Genomic DNA, 13942 nt, shown 5'->3' with positions numbered 1-13942 from the left:
TAGATAAGGTGGTCATAAAGGCTTTTGGCACTTTGGCCTTCATCAGTCAGAGTATTGAGTATAGAAGTTGGGAGGTCAGGTTGCAGTTGTATAAGACATTGGTGAGACCGCATTTAGAATATTATGTTTAGTTTTGGGCACCATGTTATAGGAAAGATGTTGCCATGCTTGAAAGGGTTCAGAAAAGATTTACGAGGATGTTGCCAGGACTAGAGGGTGTGAGCTATAGGGAGAAGTTGAGTAGGCTGGGTCTCTATTCCATGGAGTGCAGGAGGATGAGGGGAGATCTTATAGAGGTGTGCAAAATCATGAGAAGAATAGATCGCGTGGATGCACAGTCTTTTGCCCAGAGTAGGGGAATCGAGGACCAGAGGACATACAGTGCCCTCCATAATGTTTGGGATAAAGACACATCATTTATTTATTTGCCTCTGTGCTCCACAATTTGAGATTTGTAATAGAAAAAAATCACATGTGGTTAAAGTGCACATTGTCAGATTTTATTAAAGGGCATTTTTATACATTTTGGTTTCACCATGTAGGAATTACAACAGTGTTTCCCCCCATTTCAGGGCACCATAATGTTTGGGACACATGGCTTCACAGGTGTTTGTAATTGCTCAGGTGTGTTTAATTGCCTCCTTCATGCAGGTATAAGAGAGCTCTCATCATCTAGTCTTTCCTCCAGTCTTTCCATCGCCTTTTACTGCTGTTTACCAACATGAGGACCAAAGAAAGTCAAAGAAGCCATTATGAGACCGAGAAACAAGAATAAAACTGTTAGAGACATCAGCCAAACCTTAGGTTTATCAAAATCAACTGTTTGAAACTTCATTAAGAAGAAAGAGAGCACTGGTGAGCCTACTAATCACAAAGGGACTGGCAGGCCAAGGAAGACCTCCACAACTGATGACAGAAGAATTCTCTCTATAATACAGAAAATTCCCCAAACACCTGTCCGACAGATCAGAAACACTCTTCAGGAGTCAGGTGTGGATTTGCCAATGACCACTGTCTGCAGAAGACTTCATGAACAGAAATACAGTGGCTACACTGCAAGATGCAAACCACTGGTTAGCCGCAAACATAGAATGGTTTACAGTTTGCCAAGAAGTACTTAAAAGAGCAACCACAGTTCTGGAAAAAAGGTCTTGTGGACAGATGAGATGAAGCTGAACTTATATCAGAGTGATGGCAAGGGCAAAGTATGGAGGGGAGAAGGAACTACCCATGATACAAAGCATACCACCTCATCTGTGAAACATGGTGGTGGGGGTATTATGGCCTGGGCATGTATGGCTGCTGAAGGTACTGGCTCACTTATCTTCATTGATGATACAACTGCTGATGGTAGGAGCATAATGAATTCTGAAGTGTATAGACACATCCTATCTGTTCAAGTTCAAACAAATGCCTCAAAACTCATTGGCCGACAATTCATTCTACAGCAAAACAATCACAATAATACTTTAATAGCCAAGTATGTTTTGCAACATACGAGGAATTTCATTTGTCAAGTCAGTCATACAAATAAAAAACAACGGAACACACAAAACCCATTTTAACATAAACATCCATCACAGTGACTCCTCCACATTCCTCACTGTGATGGAAGGCGAAAAAAAGTTCAATCTCTTCCCTTTCCTCTCCCACAGTCGGGCGCCTCGAGCCCCCCGTTGACGGGAAGATTTTGACTCCCGTAGACGGCGGCTGGCCCTCCGCATCAAGGCGATCAGCTCCTTCATCAGGGGGATGTCAGCTCCCCTGCTCCGGACAATCGAACCCCGCGTCGGGGCAGGTCGAACCTTCCGCGATATTGGAGCACCCGACATCCACGGCCTCTCTCTCTCTCAAGACTGCAAGCTCCCGATGTACAGGCCACGATTGGAGCGATCGCAGGCAAGGGATCGACCCCAATGTGAAGTCTACGTCCCGTGGTGGGGCCCAAGGTCAGTCCGAGGAGGCCTCCAGCTCCATCGATGGTAGGTCACAGAGTGACCAGAGAATGCCATACGAAAATTAATCGCAACTCCGGCAAGGTAAGAGACGGAAATAAAGTTTCCCCCGACCCCTTCCCCCTCCCCCCACGTAAAACCGAAAAATATTTACACAGACTTTTAACACTCACTAAAAATTAAAAAAAAGATGAAAAAGTAGACAGGCTGTTGGCGGGGCTGCCAATCGTGCGGTGCCCCCGATGGTAACAATGACCCCAAACATACTGCAAAAGCAACAAAGGAGTTTTTCAAAGCTACAAAATGGTCAATTCTTGAGTGGCCAAGTCAATCACCCGATCTGAACCCAATTGAGCATGCCTTTTATATGCTGAAGAGAAAACTGAAGGGGACTAGCCCCCAAAACAAGCATAAGCTAAAAATGGCTGCAATACAGGCCTGGCAGAGCATCACCAGAGAAGACACCCAGCAACTGGTGGTGTCCATGAATCGCAGACTTCAAGCAGTCATTGTGTGCAAAGGACATGCAACAAAATACTAAACATGACTGCTTTCATTTACATGACATTGCTGTGTCCCAAACATAATGGTGCTCCGAAATGGGGGGACTATGTTGAAACACAGCTGTAATTTCTACATGGTGAAACCAAAATGTATAAAAATGGAGTTTATTAAAATCTGACAATGTGCACCTTAACCACGTGTGATTTTTTCTATTACAAATCTCAAATTGTGGAGTACCGAGGCAAATAAATAAACAATGGGTCTTTGTCCCAAACATTATGGAGGGCACTGTAGATTCGAGGTGAAGGGGAAAAGATGTAATTGGAATCCGAGTGGTAACAAAGGGTGATGGGTGTATGGAGCAAGCTGCTAGAGGAGGTAGTTGTGGCTGGGACTATCCCATTGTTTAAGAAACAGTTAGACAGGTACATGGATAGGACAGGTTTGAAGGGATATGAACCGAGCACAGGCAAGTGGGACTAGTGTAGCTGGGACATGTTGGCTGGTGTGGGCGAGTTGGGTCGACACTGGATCACTATGACATTGTAGGCTTCATTATCACATACTCATAATATCTGCTAAAGTAATCAATTACAACTAGTATTGACTCTCCCGATGGAAGTGGGTCTAGAAAATCTATAGCAACTTCCTCCCTTAGACCTGTCGGTAACAATGTGCTTCATGTTGGCTCAGGAGAACCGGGTCTGCTCACCATATGACATCCATGACATGACCTCACATGTCGCTCCACATCTTTTTACATACCTGTGCACCATACCTTTGTACGGAAATTTTGTTTAGTTCCAACAACTCCTAAATGTCCTGCATGAGGCAGGGCAACATGAATCCTCAGCAAAATGTCCAAAATCTCCACATCTAAAATATTCAGTCATCTTCAGCTTTGGAATGACCCATACCATGTTCATGTCCTGAGTGCCAGCGAATGTCATTTTGTCAACTTGGCTTCCTCCATCCAATCTCATGGTCTGAAACTGGGTTTCTATGGTTTCAAATGAACAGGCAATTTTCAATGTTTCCTCTAATGTTAGCATGTCACCTTTCTCCAACAACTTGCATCTTAAGTCATTTGATTTGCAACTTTATACAATTTGATCCCTGATTTGATTGTCCAACTCAGCCCCATAATCGCAACCCTCAGAAACGTGACGCATCTTGTGACACTGAGCAATGTTTTCCCCGTCTCTCTGTGTTGATTGCCGGAATAAATGTCATTCAAATGTAGCATTTGTTTATACCACAAATTGCTTCTTGAAACAGCAGCTATCACATAATCTGCTGTCTCTGGAAGTGTTTCGAAATTCTTCCGAACGGAAGCTCCAGCACTGTACAATAACAATAGTCTCCGTCGTGTGAGCTGCACTGGTGTTGCTCTTTCACCAAGCAGACCTAAGCTCTGCGTGGCAATCAAATTCCTCTAGTCATTCCTACAACCTTTGCACTCACAACACACGCCTCCCCATTCGAGTTGATTTAATTCAAACTTCAGCTGCTTTGTTTAACGCCATAACTGCTTCAAAAGTTGAAGTAAACAATTACTAGTTCATCCTCATCGTCAATGTCAAATCCTCGCCTTGATCTGAATGTAATAAACATGCTTTAAGGAAACTGAACATAATTAACAATTTTATTTTAGTGTTCATTTAATTTTTCTTTCAATAGCCATTCAGGAAATATATACTTGTGTTTTGTGATTCATGACCTTTTGCAGAAATAATTACAACTCCCTTTTCATTAGAAGTATGGAAATATACACATACATTGTGTGAAATGATAATGCTCGCGCTTAAAAAACCAAACAAATTCTAAACACAATCACATATTAACAAAAATAATAGAAGGAAAAACGTTCTCACCGAAAAGGCGTTTACAGTCCGAATCATGGATCAATACCGCAGAACACTGCGGGAGAGGTGGTTCTGATCAAAAGTCAAAGTGCTGGTAACGAACTCAGTGGGACAAGATGCTTTCCACCGCTCAGACAGCATCATATAGACATATGCGTGTTCGGGGGAGCAAGACTACTCTGGAGGATCCTCTTCCAGAGACACTCACTGATGGGAAAGGCGTGTGATGACCATGTCATATCCTCAGAGATGTGGACTCCCAGATATTTAAAACAGTTCACCCTATCCACAGGATCCCCATTTATACTCAATGGAGTGTACGTCCTCGGATGATGTGCCCTCCTAAAGTCCATGATCAGCTCCTTCGTTTTTTTGATGTTCAAGAGGAGGCTGTTCTCCTGGCACCAGAGTGCTAGATCAGCCACCTCCTCCCAGTTTCACTACTGGGCAAAAGAATAATTTCTTGCAGCAGCACTTACAATTTATTGCCTCTGTTATTTTCATTGAACACAGTTGTTAATTTAAACTTCTATATCATTACTTTAAATATTTAATGTCGTTAATAAAAACAGTATTTTGGTTTCACGACTTCGGTAGTGCAAAATAATTTAGATTTAGATTTGCTGCAGATTTAATGGGAGTAATTTTATTGCCTAGGTAGTATGGTCATGATTGTGAAGGCCAATGTCGATAGAGCGACTAGCTCTCGAAATAACTGCTGTCATGGCATAAAAATTAATAAGTATATTTCACCACCAGTTCTTCTACTATAGTCTGTAGAGGGAGCTACACATAATTCTATGACAGACTTATGCAAAACAAAATTAAAAGTTAATATAGTCAGATCAAATATATAGTTTAGGTGGGTGAAATTCTTCCTATATTGATCATAACTAACTAATTATACTTATATTTCATGACTATTCGCTCTAACTTAGTTAATTAGCATTTAATCAAATCATTATTTTGAAATCCTCATCTTCCTTGTCATTTATGCTTAAACTAACCCAGCTTACTATGATTTTAGATTAGGTTTCAAACTGGCAATTCTCCTCTTGATCTTGTCCAGTAACACTCATGTAGAATAGCATTTCTAACGCAAATTAAGGAAATGAAAATTAAACAAGGCGGTACAATTCTAAAAGAAATCCTGAAACACAGGGCTATGTAGTTGGATAACAAAAATCACATCTGTACCTGTCGTTTGTAAATAGAGGCAGAAAGTAAAATAGATAATGTTAGATTGATTTCCAAGTCCTACATTACAGGTAAGTAATGTGCATTGGGAATCACGGTCTTGCATGGACCTTGTTTCACACTTCAGTCATGGCACATGGAACAGTTTGAACAGTGCAGCACAGAAACCGGCTCATCTGCTCACAATGTCTGTGTGAAATATGATGCCAAGTTAATCTCCTCTGCTATGTGATCCAGAGTATCCATGTGTTTATCAAGCCAATGTTGAAGATGGGCTGTTGACTGATGTCAATCAAAAATGGCACAGAAGTGGACAATCAGTGGTCAGTTACAGAATTGGGCACGCTAAGGTTAAGGAGCCAAGTGTTAGTCAGATATGTTCACAAGACATTACCTTCAGCACTTCGGCTCTATCTATCTATCTATCTATCTATCTATGAAACATAGAAACATAGAAAATAGGTGCAGGAGTAGGCCATTCGGCCCTTCGAGCCTGCACCGCCATTCAATATGATCATGGCTGATCATCCAACTCAGTATCCTGCCTTCTCTCCATACCCCCTGATCCCTTTAGCCACAAGGGCCACATCTAACTCCCTCTTAAATATAACCAATGAACTGGCCTCAACTACCTTCTGCGGCAGAGAATTCCAGAGATTCACCACTCTGTGTGAAAAATGTTTTCCTCATCTGGGTCCTAAAAGATTTCCCCTTATCCTTAAACTGTGACCCCTTGTTCTGGACTTCCCCAACATCGGGAACAATTTCCCTGCATCTAGCCTGTCCAAACCCTTAAGAATTTTGTAAGTTTCTATAAGATCCCCCCTCAATCTTCTAAATTCTAGCGAGTACAAACCGAGTCTATCCCCCCGGACACTTATTATTTATTTTTTATTCAAATCGTTTGCTATGTCGCTCTTCAAGGGAGATGCTAAATGCATTTCGTTGTCTCTGTACTGTACACTGACAATGACAATTAAAATTGAATCTGAATCTGAATCTATCCAGTCTTTCTTCATATGAAAATCCTGACATCCCAGGAATCAGTCTGGTGAACCTTCTCTGTACTCCCTCTATGGCAAGAATGTCCTTCCTCAGATTAGGAGACCAAAACTGTACGCAATACTCCAGGTGTGGTCTCACCAAAACCCTGGACAACTGCAGTAGAACCTCCCTGCTCCTGACAACCATGAAGAATGAATTTCTGTAGCCAGTGGTTGGATTAGAGGGAGTTAGATTTTGGCGCCAGAGTCCCAGGTTCGATCCCGACTACGGATGATGTCCGTACAGAGTTTGTATGTTTTCCCCGTGTGGGTTTTCTCCGAGATCTTCGGTTTCCCTCCAAAGACGTACAGGTTTGTAGGTTAATTGGCTTTCTATAAATGTAAATTGTCCCTAGTGTGTGTAGAATAGTGTTAATATGTGGTGTAGCTGGTCAGCGTGGACCCGGTGGGCCAAAGGACTTGTTTCCCCGTTGTATCTCTAAAACTAAGTAAACTACATAGGTCGAACTGCAGCCACATAGGTAGGGCAAGGACAGCATAATTCCTTCTTTATGTTAATAAACCACCTAGGTTTTTAATAATAGGCTTGTAGTTTCAAGGTAGCCATTACTAAATTCCTTTCCCAATTAAATTCCTAAACTGCCACGATGAGGGATTTGAAACTGTGGAATAATATTGCAAATCTCTGCATGTTCGTCCAATAATATAGTTATTACACACTTTGGATATTGCCTTGTGAAAGGCGAGACAAATGAAAAGTGAGAACTGTTCTCATGAGAAAAGGGCAATCTGAGGGTGGTATTGAAAATTATCGTGTACCTATGACCATAGATCATATAAATCCCTCTATTGAGAGAGTCTGATATTTGGTCACCCAGATTAATGACAAGCTTTATAAAGCAAGACAAACATGAAGAATGAATTCCTGTTCCAGTGGTTGGATTAGGCACCATTCTCAACATTTTAGATGGAATATTGTTGGGTTGACGGAGGGTGATGAAGAATTTTGTGATCAAAATGGTCATAAAGGATTGAATCTTATATGTGTGTGAATGTCAAATACCAAAATGTAATGTTACAACCAAAACCGCAAATCTTACATCGCTCTAGTGAAATGAAGAAAGTCATTTTAAATGGTACAATTCACAGCAGGTCTCGAGGAATATTGATTTTCTCTAAAAGAATCAATGTCAAGCAATTCTTTAGTTCTATGTTGGATGATCAGGCGATCAGCCTACATTCTGTGCTCAAATTCCTGAAGGAGGACCATTCAATATTACTGTATCACCATGTGTGCTACTGTCAGTTATATTTTGAAAGCTGAGGCTCAGTAAGATGTAAATGAAACATGGGGTATGGAAAGTAATGTTAATTCCCATTTTATATTTATCCTGGAACATCAGCCAGGTAATGGTAGTAGTCCTAGTCAGCCACATAGCAATTTTGTGATTTTAATTCTCTTGCAGGAACTATTCAGCTTTCTCAAGTTCACCAGCATTCATTATTTAACATTTATGCTTAAAATTCAAACTTGCTTTTCCTTTCCCAGGTGACCAGGCTCTAATGATCGCTGGGTGATATATATCTATATAATTAAGTGTCATCTTGACCAATTCCTGTCTGCGCTTTATATTGATTTTAGAAAAAACGCTACCATATATCGCTATGATTTTTTTGCCATCTTACTCATAGTCCTCCTCCGCTGAGCAGGCTCCGAGAATTTTTCCCATCGATGAAAAATAAAAAAGTTATAAGTGTTTAAAAAACCTTGAGATCCTCTCACATGTCAATCAGCGCGATGAAGGTAATGCCCCTTCCGGGGGAACTATAAAACCCCGGATGCCTGGATGTGACTCAGTCACTCTGCAAGTTCGCGAGGGAGAAGCCACTACTCTCATTCTAAGCTGAATCAACTGAACTGTGAGTCTGCAAGGTACTTGCAATAAATGATTTGTTAGCCCTTAATGAAAATGAAATTAGTTGTTTGGCTTGCCCTGTGCTTGAAACTGGAATGGCAATAGAAATGAAATGAAAATGCAATGAGTTGTTTGGCCTGCCCTGTGCTTGAAACTGCAATGGCAATGGAAATGAAATGAAAATGCAATGAGCTGTTTGGCCTGCCCAGTGCTTGAAACTGCAATGGAAATGGAAATGAAATGAAAATGCAATAAGCTGTTTGGCCTGCCCAATAAAATCATGGGAGACCCCTTCCACCCCTGCAACGGACTGTTCCAGCTGCTATGGTCAGGCAAAGAGTTGCCATGCTGTGAGAATGGAGAGGTTAAGAAGGAGTTTCTTCCCAGAGGCCATTCGGACTGTAAACTCCTATCTCACCAGGGATTAACTTTACTGAACTTTTTTCCTTCCACCCACAATATTTAGTATGTAAAATAATATGTGGTTCTGTTTGTAGTTTGTTTGGTTGTTTTTGTCTTTTTGCACAAAGCCACGAGCATTGCCACTTTTCATTTCACTGCACATCTCATATGTGTATGTGATGAATAAACTTGACTTGAAAATGCAATGAACTGTTTGGCCTGCCCTGTGCTTGAAATTGAAATGGAAATGAAAAGTTGTTTGGCCTGCCTGAAACCACTAATTTCGGCCCACAAGGCCCCTATTAGCCGAGAAACCAGTCCCTTTGGCCCAAACTGCCTGTATTAGCAAAAGGCCCGTGCAGGCCAGGAAAAGTCCAGAAAAAGTGCCTTTCACTGAGATTTCACAGCTTTTTTTTTTTGAAAGAGCCCCTTCGACCCATCAGGCCTGTACTAGCCCAGGAGGAGTCCCTTCAGCCCATCAGTAAGTAAGCCCCCTGCAAGTATTAAACCTCACCCAAGTATTTTTCTCCCTCCCTTCATTGGCTCCGTGAGATCCAGGCCAGGATAGATTTTCCTCCTTCATTGCTGTGATCTGCAGAAAGAGATGAAAAATGCCTAAAATTGATTCTCCACCAGGAATGATTGGGTTAACATATGATGAGCGTTAGAAGGCACTGGGCCTGTATTCACGGGAGTTTAGAAGGTTGAGGGGGAACCTCATTGAAACTTACTGAATAGTGACAGGCCTGGATAGAGTGAATTTCTTTAGTCAAAGAGTGGTGAATCTATGGAATTCATTGCCGCAGAAGGATGTGCAGGCCAAGTCAATGGATATTATTACGGAGGTAATTTTCACAGATTCTTGATTAATAAAGAGACATGGCTGCAAGGGGGCCAGGGCTGGGAACTGAATATCCAAGGGTATAGCACCTATCGAAAAGACAGACAAGTGGACAGAGAGGGTGGGGTAGCTCTGTTGGTGAGGAATGAAATTCAGTTCCTTGCAAGGGGTGACATTGAAAAAGGAGATGTGGAGTCTGTATGGATAGAACTAAGGAATTGTAAGCGTAAAAAGACCCTAATGGGACTAATCTACAGGCCCCCAAACAGTAGCCTGGACATGCAAGTTGAATCAGGAGTTAAAATTGGCATGTATTAAAGGTAATGCTGTAGTTGTTATGGGAGATTTCAATACGCAGGTAGACTGGGAAAATCAGGTTGGTACTGGATCCCAAGAAAATGACTTTGCAGAATGCCTTCCTGATGGATTCTTAGAGCAGCTGTGTTGGAGTCTACCAGGGACAGGGTAATTCTGGATTTCGTGTTATGTAATGAACCAGATTTGATAAAGGAACTTGAGGTTAATGAGCCATCAGGGGGTAGTGACCATAGTCAAGTTTAATCTACAATTGGATAGGGAGAAGGGAGGTGTCAGTATTACAGTTGAATAAAGGGGACTAAGGGTCCGAAGCAAAGAAGTCGAAGCCAAAGAACGGAATGGAAACGAGGCTGAAATGACAATAAACCGAAAGAGTCCGAAGACGAAACCCCTACGAACTGAAAGGATAGGAGGCCTAAATGCAAACTAACCGAAAGGGCGGGATGCCTAAAACCCAAGGAACCGAAAAGCTGCGTCGCCTAAAAGCAAACTTACCGAATGGCCGCGCTGTCGAAACGCCGCCTACCCGAAAGGCAGCGTCACCTCCAGGCCAAAGGACCGACTGCCACTCAACAGAAAAGTCCAATAATGGACTTGACGTTGCCGGGGGGGGGGGGGGGGGGGGGGGGGGGAGGGACTTGTCAGCGATTGGTCCAGACCCCCGTGTCCATCACATCACTGTGAAGGCATGAACATTGTCCTAAACCTCCGCTCCACCTGACCCACAGCCCGCGGAGGGTGGCCATGGGGGCTGTACACCTTCGGCCGCTTTCAACTTGGTGCTTGAGTTCAGATTGCCCAGTCACCTATGGCTTGTGTGGGTAAATGAACCACACGCTCCCCTCTCTTTCTTCCTTCTCTCTCTCCTCTCTTCTCTCTCCACTCTTCTCTATCTCTCTCCTCTCTCTCTCTCCCTCCCCCCTCTCTCTCCCTTCCTTCTCTCCCCCTTCTCTCTCTGCTCCGTCTCCACCCGCAGGAGTAATTGGGACAGGCAGCATCTCTGGAGAGAAGGAATGGGTGATGTTTCAGGTCGTGTGTTTCGGGCCTTCTTCCGACCCGAAACGTCACCCATTCCTTCTCTGCAGAGATGCTGCCTGTCCCGCTGAGTTACTCCAGCTTTTTGTGTCTATCTTGGGTTGAAACCAGCATCTACAGTTCCTTCTCACACAAAGAAGCTTTGGATGCACTTATCTCATATTTTCTCCTCCATCCTAGCCAAAGCAATTGCCCAGTCCCCAAAATGCACTCATGCAGTGTAGAAACAAGGAACTGCAGATGCTGGTTCACACAAAAAGACACAAAGTGCTGGAGCAACTCAGCCTGTCAGGTGAACATGCCACATGATAGACAGATAGTTGGACAAAGGCCAGAGATGAAAAGACAGAAGGTGTGAGACAAAGCAATTATGAATTTGGGTCAGGACCCTTCGTTTATTGAACTCACTCTTGAACACACTTAAAACTGATGATTGAACTAAAATTTGTCCGGTGAATGTCTTTATTCTATTTTACTCAACAACTGAATAATTTGCTGAGACTTTACAGTCAGCAGCTAATTGTTAACAGGTGTATGGTCCGAGTCAATTGTATGCCAGTCCCGGTAGGGATAGATGATGTCTTCTCCTGAAGAATATTAGTGAACGATGTGGATATTGAGGAAAATCCATTTGTTTTGTGGTCATCATTACAGAGTGCAAGTTCCATACAAAATATCTAGTTTCACTGCCATTGGAGTAGCACTTCATCAAAGTAACGTGTTTATATCTAAAAATGTCCTTTCAAAGATAGTTAAATATGTTTCCCAATTTCACATATTCCTGTTTTATTTCCATTTTTGAGTCCAATGTTTATACATTCTCTCTAAGGCAGGGGTACACCTATTTTGCCTCCTTGCAACTTAATTCTAATAGACTAATTTGAACCAATTTCCCATTTAATTTCTTGAACTAGAAACAAAGAACTGCAGATGCTGGTTTCCAAAAAATGACAGAAGTTGCTGGTGTAACTCAGCAGGTCAGGCAACATCTCTGGAGAACATGGATAGTTGACGTTTTTAGTCAGGACCATTCCTGTGTCTTTTCTTCCCCTCATTTAATCTCCCTGCTCTTGATCATTCCTTACCAGGTTCTGTACTTTAAACAGTCATGTGACCAAATACAGAACTCCTACACTTACTCTCAACTGAAATACACGACCTACTCATGAACAGAGATATGATTACAACAAATAATTATTAAGACACCATTGAACAATGCTGAGTGAAGCTAGAGCTGCCTCAGAGTAAACAACAGAATATCAGTTCTGCTAGGCAAAATGGCACATTTATTCTTTGCAAGTTAATTCCTAGCAGGCAAGTGCACATTCACTCTCTGAAATCCGATTTTTTTTTACATTGTAAAAATGTGATTTTGTCCATATCTACAAAACAACAAAATAACAAATACACCTTAAAGTTTTACATTTGTGTGGGTCCTATTTAAGGGCCTGTCCCACTTGGTCGACTTAAGCTGCGAGTTTAGAAGAGTTTACCCTGTACTTTAAATCGCAGCATGGTCGACACGAGGTCCTAGGAGGTCCTACGAGGTGGCTGGAACTGTCGTTCATGCTCGAGGGAAATTCCCGAATACTCGTGGCCTCAGCTATGTCGCGGAAAATATTTCAGTATATTGAAAATTTTTCCACGAGTAAAATGGTCCACATGGGTCTTTTTAACTCATAGTGCAGTTGAGTGGGGTCGCTATTTACTTACAGGCACTCGAGGGCAGCCGTAGGCAATCTCCTTCACTGACCGGGCATTTTGATTTTTTCATTGGAGTGACCTACCGGTAGGTAAAATGCCCGCTAAACTTTATTAAACTTATTAAAAGTGTCTCCACTCCTTTTCCCCCCTTCTCTCTCTCACCCCCACCCACCACCGCGCTCTTTAAAGGACTTACCGTAACTGTGGCAGCCGTTTACCTTCCACTTCATCGCGCAGACTGCGCTCCTCTGCTTTCCATGGCCCCCACCTTCGCGATGTGTGTGTGTGTGTGTGTGTGTGTGTGTGTGTGCGCGGTCGGTTGATGCAACTCGAGGTCGGTCGATCCAGCTCGCAGTTTCAACGCGGCCGGTCGATCCAGCTCGAGGCTTTCCAGGCGAGTGCCCTCGAGCTTGCAGGTCGAAGACACTCTTCTGGACTCACGGATTAGGTCGCCCAAGTGGGACAGGCTCTTTACTGGTCCTCGTTACACTTTTTCATTACAATCAAACTTTTAATTATGAATTCTCATGTCTTGATTTAAATTTAAAAAAAGATGTGGTGGAGTTTGGCCATCTCAAAATCAATCTGTTATACAGGTTGTAACCAATAGATGGCACTTTCCTGGGGGAAATTCTTCCCTCAATACCTAAAATGTTGGCCGTCTAAAATGTTGACCGTTTTAAAAAGGATTTCCCATTTAATTTCCCTGATCTTGATGATCCCTTACCTGGTTCTGTACTAAAAACAAGACCGTACAGTGAACAAATAGTGAACTCTTACAAGCACTCTCAACAGAAATGCACCAAATAACTCATGTTTCACAAGTTTAGAGATCTACATAATTAAGATAAAAAATTATATTATTTTTAAAAAGTATTCAAAATTATTTTTGATAACTAAAAACTGGAAAACAATGCTTACATAATAAATTATTTATTGTACTATACACTTATTATATTAATAGACATAACAATCTTAAAAAAAAAACATAACTCAATGTCAGAGCATACCTACCACCAGTAAGTTTATAACTTGTCATTTGTAGTGAGCTGCCTGGCAGTTGTTGGAGTGACGGGAGAGTGTGGAAAGAATGCTGTCAACTGGTGCACAAATGCATGTATTTCCCAAAAGATCTGCTACTGCATTTTCCAATTTATACTCACAGATTTTAGAGGTAGGCACTTTCCACAGATGATGGTTT

Source organism: Leucoraja erinacea, chromosome 16 (genome assembly GCF_028641065.1).
Source record: "Leucoraja erinacea ecotype New England chromosome 16, Leri_hhj_1, whole genome shotgun sequence".
Lineage (NCBI taxonomy): Eukaryota > Metazoa > Chordata > Chondrichthyes > Rajiformes > Rajidae > Leucoraja > Leucoraja erinaceus.
The sequence above is the reverse complement of the archived record's forward strand: the minus strand, read 5'-3'. Positions refer to the sequence as shown.